The 13,091-nt window shown below is 37.5% G+C and overlaps 1 pseudogene; it reads left to right on the plus strand.

The window, feature by feature from the left end:
• The first annotated feature begins 9,197 nt into the window (after positions 1-9,197).
• LOC118974789 (olfactory receptor 4C15-like) lies at positions 9,198-10,132 on the plus strand (annotated as a pseudogene).
• The last annotated feature ends 2,959 nt before the right edge of the window (positions 10,133-13,091 follow it).

A 13,091-nucleotide genomic window follows, 5' to 3' on the forward strand; every position in this document is an offset into this window, starting at 1 on the left:
GAAAAAAAAAAACACGAGTTTACATGCATACAGCTGGTTGATTTTGCCCTTTTCAGACCTGGGATGGAAGCAGGAGTATGAAAATAACTGAAAAAAAAGCATTTATTTCTGTTCCAAGAACCCATAGACCCCGAGGTTAGAGTTTGCCAATGCCAATTCCAAAATGACAAAGAGCAAACTCATGATGACTTGAAATCCAGCCAAAGTCCATTCCTAATGAGAGCACATTTCATTATGGATTCCTGGATGTCATCAAGGGGAGCTTTTTTTCTTTTGTAGGATCATTTTTTTAATAATGTCCATGCAAATTCTAAATAAAATGAGATATTTTTCAAATTATGAAAATACTATTCATTCATACAGGAATTTAGGCAATATGAAAATATACAAAAGAGAAAATGAAATTCACCCCAAGTTTGCAAGCAAGAAGTAATTACTATATACTTTCTTGGAACAAACTTATACCCCATGTTTCCAGATGTTCTCTACAACCTGATTTCCAATACCACCCAGGATGATTTAACTTTTCATACTGATATAACAGTGACCTCCCTGTGTACTCAGTGTGCGGGCAACTTTCTCTGATGTCACTCAGCAAGAATAGAAATCTTGGCAGTTGTTAGTTCTTCAGTCTCACTCCAGTCACTGGGAACACTAGGTTATTTCTGCTCTAGCATAGTCTGCTGAGAAGTAATCAAAAACAGAATTTTAAAATCTTTGTGGGTAAAGGAAGTGGTACCTAGAGCATCCACCATCCCCAGGTTTTTCAAGGAAGAGATTATTTTCCTTCTCTCCAAAGACTCTATATTTTTTAACTTGGTCTAGTATCCTGCACTTAACTTTGTTTTCTCCTCTCACACTTCTTGCCCTATCCTGAAAACATTCTTCACCATCTTACTGGAAGAATTCAACAAAACCCCTTCGATGGGCATTATTTTCTACAACTATCCCAACCAAACAAAAAAGTGACAATATTAAAATTTTTAAAAACATATTTTAAGACAAATAGCATATGATCTCACCTCAAAGTGGGACCTAACCAAGAAAACAAACAAGCAAACAAAATATAACCAGAGACATTGAAATTAGAAGAAGTAGACAGTAAACAGGGTGGAGATGGGAGGGAACGATGGGGTGAAACAGGTGAAGGGTTTTCAGGAACAATTATGAAGGACACAAGCTCACATCCAAGGCAGGGTGAAATCAAGGAAGTGAAGTGGATCTGGCTGGGGTGAAGGGGAAAGTTGGGGGCAAATGCAGACCACTTTACTTGCACAATAAAATAAAAAGTTTAAATAAAAAATAAAAACAAATATAGAAAGGGATTACATGTCTATGTGCATTCATACCTGCAATTACTATTACAGAACTGTGGAAGCCCTATTCATATAATTCATTAGTTTTACGCAAGCAAAAGAGATAGGATTCCTTTCTTTTTCAATAATGTGTGTTAGGTTAACAAAATAAATGAAGAAAAAGTGGTGCAATTTCATTTTCCTTTTTTAAATATTTATTTATTTTTAGAGAGAGGGGATGGAAGGAGAAAGAGAGGGAGAGAAACATAAATGCATAGTTGCCTCTCATGTGTCCCTCACTGGGGTCCTGGCCTGCAAACCAGGCATGTGCCCTGACTGGGAATCAAACCAACAACCCTTTGCTTCACAGATCCACGCTCAATCCACTGAGCTACACCAGCCAGGGACAATTTCATTTTTCTTTGTAACCTTATTTGTGCTTGTTTCTGAGGTGATTTACTATTATTTGTGAGCTGTGGTTGTTGTGTCTGAGTTCATGATCACATTTTGGAAAAAAGTTAGTATTCCCATTACAGATATAAGAATGTCAATCTGCTTCATGTTTCATAGAGAAAAGGAAACCAGAGTGAAAATATAAAAGAAATAAGAAGATATTCTCTCTAAGTCATGACTAAGTTGTTCACTAATATTTGAGAAAAAATATTCACATATGAGCAACAAATCTGAATGCATGACTGATTCGCAAACATAAACATTATGCTGATTGTATGTGACAGTATCAAGGGCAGTGACAATATGTTGTCATATCCCTGATGAGCAGAAATGTTAGAAATGACCCTGAAATGGCATTGAGCTCTTCAGCTTCTCAAATGCTGAGGTTTAGGCTGATAAATCATCTGGGCTGATAAATCATTTGGGATGAAAATTAAGGCTGAAGCTGAACTTCACAGAAGGTTTTTAAAAAACTACAAGGTATTTATATTTGAGAAACAGTTTTTCACTCAATAAATGGTGACCGTAAATGTCATATATATAAATAATGGTGCTGTGCTGGTGCTCTGAATGACAGTAAGGTGAGGAGAGGGATGCCAAGAAGGTATTTTGTGTGAAGGCATGAACTCAATATTGGGGAGAAAGAAAAGAGGGCTCAGACACAGTTCATGCCAGGGCAAAGCATTGGACCCAGAGATGCCATTCAAGGTGGCTGATGTAGTATCTTCAGACAATTCACTATGTTGGGGAAATTGTGTCCGTAAGTAGGAGCCATTTTCAGTAGCTCAATAGTAAGATTCATCACCAAAGCTACTTGCCAAAAAATCTTGGGTTGCTATGAGAAGATATCACTGGAGAGTTGATAAAAAAGGGGCCTGTTAGTGTTGAAGCAGTTTTAGCACCAAGCATTCTAAATAATTAAAGCATTGCATCAGCCTTGGAGACCATGAGTCCATGTTGGGAGGAGATAGTGAACACAGTTGACTGTGTACAACAGGGAATCTACTTTTCCTTCCCTGGTTTGTGAGCCAAAGTCTGGGCTGGAGTCCAGGCATCTGTAACTAAGGCTGATCTAAACAATACATCACCATCATTGCCTCAGTATAGCTCATGACCCCAATGAGTAACACCTAAGAGAGACACTTGGCATATGTGTGTAAAAGTCTATACATCAGCAAACAACTCACCTTGGATTTTTTAAAAAATTGAAGGCTTTGTTTTTAGAGCATTTTTATGTTTAGGAGCAATGTTGAATGGAAGGTACAGAGAATTCCCATATACCTTGTGTATACATAGCCTCATATACACAGGCACAGCTTCCTCCCATTATCAATGTCCCCTACCAGAGTAGTACATTTGTTACCATTGGTGAGCCTATATAGGCACATCATAATCATCCAAGTCCATAATTTATCTTAGGGTTCTCTCTTGATGTTGTGCATTCTATGAGTTTGAACAAATGTGTAATGACATGATTCCATCACTATAGTGTTCTACAGGGTAGTTTCACTGTCCTAATATTCCTCTGTGCTCACTTATTCCTCTATTAACCCTATCCTGCCAATCTTCATATTTAATTGTTAAATTGCAATACAAGATTAAGGTAAATGGATCTTTTATTAGGCCACCTTTTTGAGCACTTCACTTTTAAGGAGTTTCTTGTAGGCTAAAGGACATGCAAACTCAAGATTCTGGAGGTTCACCTACTTTTGGAGATCTGCAACAAATCAGTAAGAGAGTAGAGGCGATGCATTTCATGATGATTTTCCAAACAGAAGATCCTGTTTTACTTGAGTAGGCTTTTGAGCCCAGGCTAAATTCTGGGGAGCACAGAACTTTATGATATCATGCAATACTCTGAGGTCCTTTACTGTCAATCCTCTCTGACCATCCACACGTCACCTTTAATTAATATAGATATATAGACTTAGATGGAAACATTTCTATAAATATGTTCTTATTAATAGAAGCATAATCATATAACTCTGATTTAAATTTCTAGATCACATATTTTAATGATATTTAACATAAAAGGGAATGTCTGCCTAGAGACTCTCATCCCTTCACAGGACACCAGATTATTTTAGTGTTCATTTTTTTTCTCCAAATGCAATACAGAAAAGTTGGGTAAGAATTGACTCTCAGGTTGCAGGCACCACACTAACTTCCCTGGATTGTACTGGATAATAAATGAGAAGAACTAGAAAACTTTTCGTTTACTAATGTTGGGGAGTTGTTTTAGGGCCCTGCATGGGGGCAAAGCAGTTTCTTGTGTATCCTCTTCTACCAAATACACTTCTATTTCTTCTCCCTGTGTTGTCTTTAACACCTTTAATCATCCTGTGTGGTGGGCTCCTATTGCCTGGTATGTTTGTTCATCCCAAAGCACCCAAAACCTCCAAAACCTGTTTGCATTTGGTTACTGAGGAAGAGGTGGGTTAACTTACTCTTCTGTAGGATAAACAGATAAACCCAAGTTAAGTTTCCTACAACAGGTGGGATGTTTCTGATCAGTGAAGGAAAGAAATGGCTAGGGAATGTCACTCTCCAGGGTGCTAATATTGTATTTCATTATGTCTTAAAATATTCCCTTATGATTTCTGAAAGAGATTTTACCCCTTGCATGTCATGGAGGGCTGCTCTTAAAAGGGACAAAAATACTTGACAGCAAGTTAGAGTGTTCTCACAGGTAAGTGTCAGATTTCTAACTTTGAACTCAGAAATGCACCTATTTTAAGAAGGTTCACTTAATTTTCACCAAGTGCATTTGATGTCATGAGTAGCTTCAGATTTCTGCTTCAGAACCGGTCAGGAATAGTTACATGGCTGAACTGAAAATGCTTTACTGCTAGTAGTCATGGATTTGCCTCTTTCTTAAAATGAACTAAATTGCTGGGGCAGTAGAAAGACAGAATGTTCCGGCATCCATTAGGAAGGACCTAGGTGTACATAGAGAAAGGTTATTTTTTTTCAAATTCCAGAAACAGTAAGGGTGTACAAATGAGACATTTAGGGACATCAGCAGAGAATTATACAGAAGAAAGAAAGGACTCTGGAATCTGAAGAGTTGTTTTCCAGATACTCAAAGAGGAACATATTTAGCTAGATAGAGAATAAATCCTTTATTGCTAAAGTAAAGAATACATTGGATTTACAAAATTTAAGTAGAAGAGTAATTTGAATGGTTTATTAATTTATTCTTTTAATTTTAATTATTATATATCGTGGAAGAATACATGCAAATATGACTTATATACACAAATAGGTACATATAAATGATGTAATATTGACTGCTTGAAATATGATTGCTAAGTATTACTTATGACAATCTTATTACTGATATTTCATATAGTTTTGGTTATTATATATACTTCAAAGTTGGAACAGGAATTTCCATTGCTTTTGGAAGAAATGATGGTAGCATTAGGTTGCTGAGAAAATGAATGAGAAAGACATAGTGGGCACTGGGGAGAGTGGGGAGGCCAAATTCCCAAGGCTACAGCCACGAGGCGGCCTAAAGCCCAGAATCCTCGGCTGGGAGGGGCTCTCCACAATCTGGTGCAGCTCCAGTATATTTGAACACATGGCTGTGAAGAAAGGAACAACCTTGGAATCTTCTAGGAAAAATGCAAACAGAATCAGCTGCTTCCTATAGAAGTGCATGAACTTCAAACTGATTTCAAAGTGAGTATGGAGATTGGGAAGGACTGGGCCAATGATATGGCTATTCATGGAAGCTTTACGTTTGTTTATGACTTTTCCTGTATGATTGTATATATGTTAGCATGTTAGTTCCACTAATATAAATTAATCCTACTGGAGACAATAACATTATAGTCAAAACCCATCCGCTTTGTTTTTAGCTGTTCAGATAGAGGATAATATGGTGTTGTGGGTTTTAAAATTTGATTCTTTTCAGTTTGTGGAATGATGCTCAACACACAGAGCTACACCAGTGAGGGCTTAGGCTTGATCATTAGTGTTAATGTACATAGTGAAAGTAAGTCTATGATATGTTCTCTTCTAGATTTTAAAATTATATTAGAATGTGCAAAGAAGAAGAATTACAAGTCTTTATTCTCTCACTTAACATATTGTACACATGCCTCACCATATGTCATCCTATTATTTAGCATTCATGGCATCTTAATTTGTAGTAATCTGATTTGCATAATCATTTCCCTATTATTGAACATTTCGTATACTGCTAAATTTTTATTGTTATAAAAGACATGCATCATCTTCAGTTACAGGACTTACATAAACTCATTTCACCTTTAGAAAGTATTTTAGGATTGGATTCCAAAAAAATTAATAGAAACATGTTTGCAATCCTGAAAATATTTGTTAAAACACTTCTGAAAGGATTACATGAAATGAATCAGTTTGATTGCAATTTAAGAATTAATATCAATTTCCCCCTTTTATTGAATTGATTGGGGTGACACTGGCTAACAAAATGATACACTTTTCAGGTGCACAATTCAACAACACATCATGTGTACATTGTATTTTGTGTTCAGCACCCTAAGTCTAGTTTGTGTCTTTCAACTTTTATTCACCCATGTCTTCCTTCACCCCCCCGCCCTCCCAAACCTTCCCTCTCCCTTGCAATCATCACATTGTTGTTAGTGGCCATGAGTGTTCTGTCTTTTCTTTTTCTGTTTTGCTCAGTCTCCTCACTTCGCTCCCTCAGAAGCCTTCACCTCTAATACCTGGTTTGTTTGTTCGTTCATTTTGTTTATTAGATTCCACGTATGAGTGAAATCATATTGTATGTCTTTCTCTGAGTGGCTTACTTCACTCAGAATAATGCTCTTCAGGTCCATCCATACTGTTGCAGATTAAGCTTTTCTTCTTTTTTAAAGCCCACCAGTATCCCATTGTGTAAATGTACCTTTAGTGAGGGTGAGGATATGAAGAAAAAGGAACCCTGGTGCACTGTTGGTGGGAATGCAGATTGGTGCAAGCCCTATGGAAAACAGGATGGAGATACTTCAAAAAATTAGTAATGGCTATTGCTTTATGACTCAGTGATTCTACTTCTAGGAATTTATCTGAACTTACCCAAAACACTAATTTGAAAGAACATATACCCACTCTGTTCATTGCTGAAAGCTGATAACTGCTGGATCATACATTGGTATAATTTACCTTTTAACAAATGGTCATTGACGGATCCAATGAACTTCTAGCATTTGCTTTATACTCTAGATTTCTCGGGGACAATTTGTAGCTGAATATGATGTTCACAATACAGCTTTGTTTAAGAATGTCTAGTACATTGAGAATGTAATGGAAATGGTTATTTTTAAGTAAGCATTAAGAAAAATTTTATCATAAAAATCACATATTTATTGCATATTTTTCTCATTAGCTCTGAATGGTTTTCAAAGATCAGATTATTTTTAATTCTCACAGCAAGCCTCATTATAATTTCATTTACCGCTTAAACAGATTATACGTATATGTACACACACATTTGAAAATAAATTTCTGTTGTATGTGCTGGTGAGGACACAATCATTCTTGAAAACTGATGTGTAGCTATGGAAAATAGTCAATAGTTGGAGTACTTATCTGGATAACTCATGGGTAATGTGGCTGTCCTGCTAAGTGAGGGAATAGTTACTACAATTGGCCATGGTGCTTTCCTTACCCAAATTTTGCATTTTGCCAATTGGACACTCACCTTAATCCTGTGGGATGAGCTGGTAGTTTATACATGAACATACTTAGTTGGCAATAAAGTCACATAAATGACAAGTTGTACAATATCAGATTGGGCTGCATAGCATAAATAATTAGTAAATATGTAAATAAGTCTCAAGAGTCTAGCCAAACTCAATGTATTATTTCTATTCCTAACCTATGTGGTTGTTGCAAACTTGTATGTGTAGTAATTGGAATATTACTTTCTGGATCTATATCACTTGCTCTGTGTCATCAGGGGGCCTCCTTCAAGCATGAGCAAAGGACTCAGAAGACTTTGATTTCCACAGGTGCATGAAGACAGCAGAAGGGCCAGCTCTGCTCCTTTGTCTCTTGATGCATTGGGAATACTTAAGTGTTGTTGCTGGGAGTCTGTGTTTAAATTCCAGACCCAGCATGTGACTTGACATTTTCTCTTTCAGCATGGATTGTCTTCCAGGAAAATATGGATAATAAGATCTAACATGGACTGTTTCCTAGGACTATTTCTTGAACAGCTACTTTCTTTACATTAGTTCACTTGGTCATGCTGACAATACCCTTAAGTAGGTAGGTAGTATAATTTTTCATACACACCCATTCTTATTTTAAATGATGAATGAAGAAAGAACCTAACTCAGCATGTGCATACTTGTTATATGTTATTGTAGAGCTAGGCACCTTTCCATACAGCTTTCCTCTTTTATAGGGAATGAATGAATTCATCTTTTTAGTTTTTGTTTTTAATGGATTTATTGGGGTGACATTGTTTAATAAAATTACATAGAGATTAAGTATACAATTCTATAGTGCATCATCTGTTTATTGTATTGTGTTCACAATCCTAATCCAAGCCTCCTCCTACCACCATTTATTCACCCTTTAACCTCTTCTACATACCCCTGTGTCTACCTCCCTTTCCCTCTGGTAATCACCACACTATAGTCTGTGTCCATGAGTTGTTTTTCTTAATTTTTTCGCCTTTTCACCCATCCCCTAACCACATTCCCTTTGATAGCTGTCAGTCTGATTTCTGTATTCATCTTAAAGTCTCAATTCAGTTCAGAAGTAACAAATTTGGATGAGTAACAATGAAGTTTAAATGACTCTTATATAGGATACATGGTCAACAACTAAGGGTGGGAATGGACGGGAAGGGGGGAGCATGGGGAATGGGATGGGATGGGAGTAATAGACAGAAAACTGTACTTGGAAAATAATTAAATAAATTAAAAATTAAATGACTCTAAAACTGGGGATTATTTCTCCTTCTCTTTGTAGATAAGGTCATCTCATGATCAGTGATGGCATGTGAGTCAGCACATTCTCATTCCATACTGATGGAAGCAGTGACCAATAAAGTATAAGTTCTCTGTCCTCAATGTGGATGTGACTTCAGAATCCTCCTCAATAATTCACTCCAGGAAAAGTGATCTGCTTTTGCAGTGGAGATGGAAACTCTGTCTCTTCCCTACTGTATATGAATACTTTTCCTACATATAAGCTCTGGCCACTTTTAAGTATTGAATAATTTATCTTCTCCTGACTTCTGCCAGTCCTCCCAGTAAAGTCTTCAGGAAATTTCTAATTATCTGTTCTCATTTACAACAGAAGTGTGTAATCAGATTTTCATGTGGTTGCACCAACTGGTCAATGACTGTGATACAATGGTATCATAAACTTGCCCTGGTGATTTTTTCATCATAATCATAGATTGTATATTCTTACTATGGTGGCGTTTAGCTTTTCCTTGGAATCATGCAAAACCACAGCTTTGTAACTGAATTCGTCCTCTTGGGGCTTTCACAGAATCCAACCCTTCAGAAAATATTATTTGTTATATTTTTGTCCAACTACATGGCAACTCTTCACGGCAACTTGCTAATTGTGGTGACCATTAGCAGTAGCTCAGCACTCCAGGCTTCCCCCATGTACTTCTTCTTGGCTTTCTTGTCTTCCTGGATACCTGCCTTTGTACCCTCACCGTCCCAAAGGTGATTGTGGACTCTCTGTCTGAGAGGAAGACCATCTCCTTTGAGGGCTGCATGATCCAGCTCTTTGGTGGACACTTCTTTGCTGGAGCGGGAATGATTGTCCTCACAGTCATGGCCTATGACCACTATGTGGCCATCTGCAAGCCCTTGCATTACTCTTCTATCATGAACTGGAGGCTCTGTGGCATTCTGAGGGGGTGGCCTGGACAGGGGGCTTCCTGCATTTCACAATACAAAATTTCTTTCTTTTACAGTTGCCCTTCTGTGGCCCCAATGCCATCGATCATTTCATATGTGACTTGTACCTACTACTAGAGCTGGCCTGCACTGAAACCCGTGTCTTTGGCTCTTTTGTTGTGGCCAACAGTGGGTTAATGTGCATCATAATTTTCTCTTTTTTGCTTGTATCCTATGGCATCATCTTGTACTCTCTGAGACCCCAGAGTATTGAAGGGAAGCAGAAGGCTCTCTCCGCTTGTGGATCTCACTTTGCTGTTGTGGTTTTTGTGCTTTGTTCCCTGCACAGTCACGTATGTCCGACCTCCATCCACTTTCTCCTTTGACAAAAAGGTGACAATATTTTTCACCATCATAACGCCCTTGCTCAATCCTGTGATTTTTACCCTCAGGAATAGGGAAGTGAAAAATGCCATGAGGATAATGTGGAGCAGAAGAATGGTAGTTGGTAATGAAAGATGAGACTGATTTGATGGAGTTTATACTTCATATGTGTTCTAAGACATGATGCAGCTGCTGAGCATAGTTCCTGCAGAAAAGAGTTAGAGTGGTCCAGGTTCCCTAAGTCTTCCTTGGTATCAGCACTCTCAAAAGCATCTCTGCTCTCCAAGGGGCCAATAAATCATAGATATCCTTGATATTGAATTGGTAGAAGTTTCTGTCTTGTGGGACCCCACACTTGAAGAGATTTAGGATGAGAATAAGATAGGGCTGTTCTTTCTCTGCACCTGGGTTTTCAAGACCCTTGGGCACTGTTGTCCTTGACCCATAACTGTACCCTTTTACTCTTTTTGGGGCAGTGGTATTGCGGTAGGTCATGAAGACAGAAATTGAGTTCTGTGATAAAATCTTGCAGAAAACTATCATCCCTAATATTTTCTTTTGCTCCCTCCCCTTCTTTCTGTATGCTAACCTCTGATTCTTCTTTCCTTGATTCTGTTCACTCTCACTCTCCATTATCCTATACTCACTTCACTCAGTCTCTACTGTTGCCTCTCCTAAACTCTTATTCATTTAGCTATCTATATTCTGTTTTAATATTTTCTTAACCATGCAGCATACAGAACTTGATTCTGGAATTATGGCAGAAAAATAATGTAACATGTCTTGTCTTTTTTTGAGGACTCAGGATTTCTCTTTTCCAGTATCTACATGATCCTACAAAATCTACAGGAAATCCACATGAAATGGATTTGAATTTTATGTGACATGGATGGTGATTGCTAGAGAGAGAGGCTGTTTAGTAGTACCTCACTCAAATTTTAACATAACTGTTTTTGTAAAAACTTCCTTCCTTCCTTCCTTCCTTCCTTCCTTCCTTCCTTCCTTCCTTCCTTCCTTCCTTCCTCCCTTCCTTCTTTCCTTCCTTCCTTCCTTCCTTCCTTTCCTTCGTGGCAAAAGACCTTCAGAGTTTTTTTCCAGCCACTGAGTGGACTTTTATTTATGGAGAATAGAGATGGCCGAATCAGCATTTTCAAGAAACTCCCACACGGTGAGATACATCATGCACAGTTTTTCCTTTTTAGAGAAAATCTGAGGTTGTGATGCTGTACTTAAAAGCAGGGTGTCATGGTCCATGTATGAGGCTTAATGCAACGTGTGAGTCTATCACTTAACTGTGCATACTTGGACTAGTTGCATAACCTTTCTGGCTCTCAGAATCTTTTTTTATGGGGATTATATTACCCAATTTCAAAGGGTTTAGAAACCAAAAATATATGTGGAGTGAAGAGGAGACTGCTTGACACATAATATTGCTCATGCTCAATAAAGCGGAGCTGTTAGAATGCAAACTGGTTTTGGAAGGGTAGGAGGTCCTATTGATTCAAGTCTAATGAATTCAGACCTTTTTCCAGTTTTTCACCTTTAAGTTGAATCCAAATATTGTAGAAATTCAACAAGTGCATATTTCTGCCTCGGCTCTCTGACAATATTTAATTTATTCTAATTGTATTCTCAATTGTCATTCATATGAGGATGAATGTCCTGATGTAGTTTTGAATATTTCCATCCTGGTGTTTTAGATTAAAAGGGGGGATTTTCAAAGGCTGTAGGAAGAATAGTGTTGTAGGAGCATGATAATTCAACTGGTGTTTACCATAGACAATCATTGATATAATATTGCATTAATATTCCCATATTAAATGCCCAGCAAAGACACATAGCAGTTCATTAACGGTAGGAAAGGGTGTCTCACTCAGGTCACAGAGCAGAACCTTCTAATTTTAAATAGGTTCATTTAATTTTCCCCAAGGGCATTTGATGTCATGAGTAGCCTCAGATTTCTGCTTCAGAACTGTTCAGGAGTAGTTACGTGGCTGAACTGAAGATGCTTTAGTACTAGTGGTGGTAGCTTTGCCTCTTGCTTTAAATGAACTAAATCGCTGGGGCAACAGAAAACAGAAGGTTCAGGCATCCATCAGGAAGGACATAGGTGGACATAGAGAAAGGTCATTTTTTTCAAATTCCAGAAACAGTAAGGGTGTACAAGTTGAGACATTTAGGGACATCAGCAGAGGATTATGGAGACGAGAGAAAGGGCTCTGAAGAGAACATTTCTTAAATATTCAAAAAGAAACACAGTTAGCTAGATAGAGAATAAATGTTTTATTGCTAAAGTAAACAATATGCTGGATTTAAGGAACTTATCTAAGAGAATATTTTGAGTGTGGTTTCAATGTACTCTTTTAATTTTTAATAATTATACTTACTAGGAATATACATGCAAATGTGACTGATATACACATGTAGGCATGTATAAATGCACCTAAAATTCACTGCTTGAAATATGATTGCTAAGTACTACTTATGGCAACCTTACTACCAGTTTTTCATATACTTTAGAATATTATATGGATTTTTAAGTTGGAAGAGGAGTTTCTATTGTTTTTGGAGCAAATGATGCTAGCATCAGCTTGTTGAGAAAATGAATGAGAAAGACATAGTGGGCACTGGGGATAATGGGGATGCTAAATTCCCAAGGACACACTCCCACGAGGTGGCCTAAAAGCCACAGTCCATGGCTGGGAGGGGCTCTGCACAATCTGGTGCATTTCAGTATATTAAAACACATGGCTGTGAAGAAAAGAAAGACCTTGGAATGTTCTAGGAAAAATATGAATGGAATCAACTGTTTCCTATAGAAATGCATGAACTTCAAACTGATTTCAAAGTGAGTATGGAGATTGGGAAGGGCTGGGCCAATGATAGGGCCATTTATGAAAGATTTCTGTTAGTTTACAATTTTTAGTGTAAGATTCTATGTATGTTAGCATGTTAGTTCCACTAATATGAATTAATCCTACTGGAGACAATAGAATTATAGTCAAAACAAACCTCCTTTGCTTTTAACTGTTCTGATAGAGGATAATATAATGTTGTGGGTTTTAAAGTTGATTCTTTTTGGTTTGGGGAATGATGC

The sequence above is a fragment of the Sturnira hondurensis genome, unplaced genomic scaffold (assembly GCF_014824575.4).
Source record: "Sturnira hondurensis isolate 20B ecotype Veracruz unplaced genomic scaffold, ASM1482457v3 Scaffold0019860, whole genome shotgun sequence".
Taxonomy (NCBI): Eukaryota; Metazoa; Chordata; class Mammalia; order Chiroptera; family Phyllostomidae; genus Sturnira; species Sturnira hondurensis.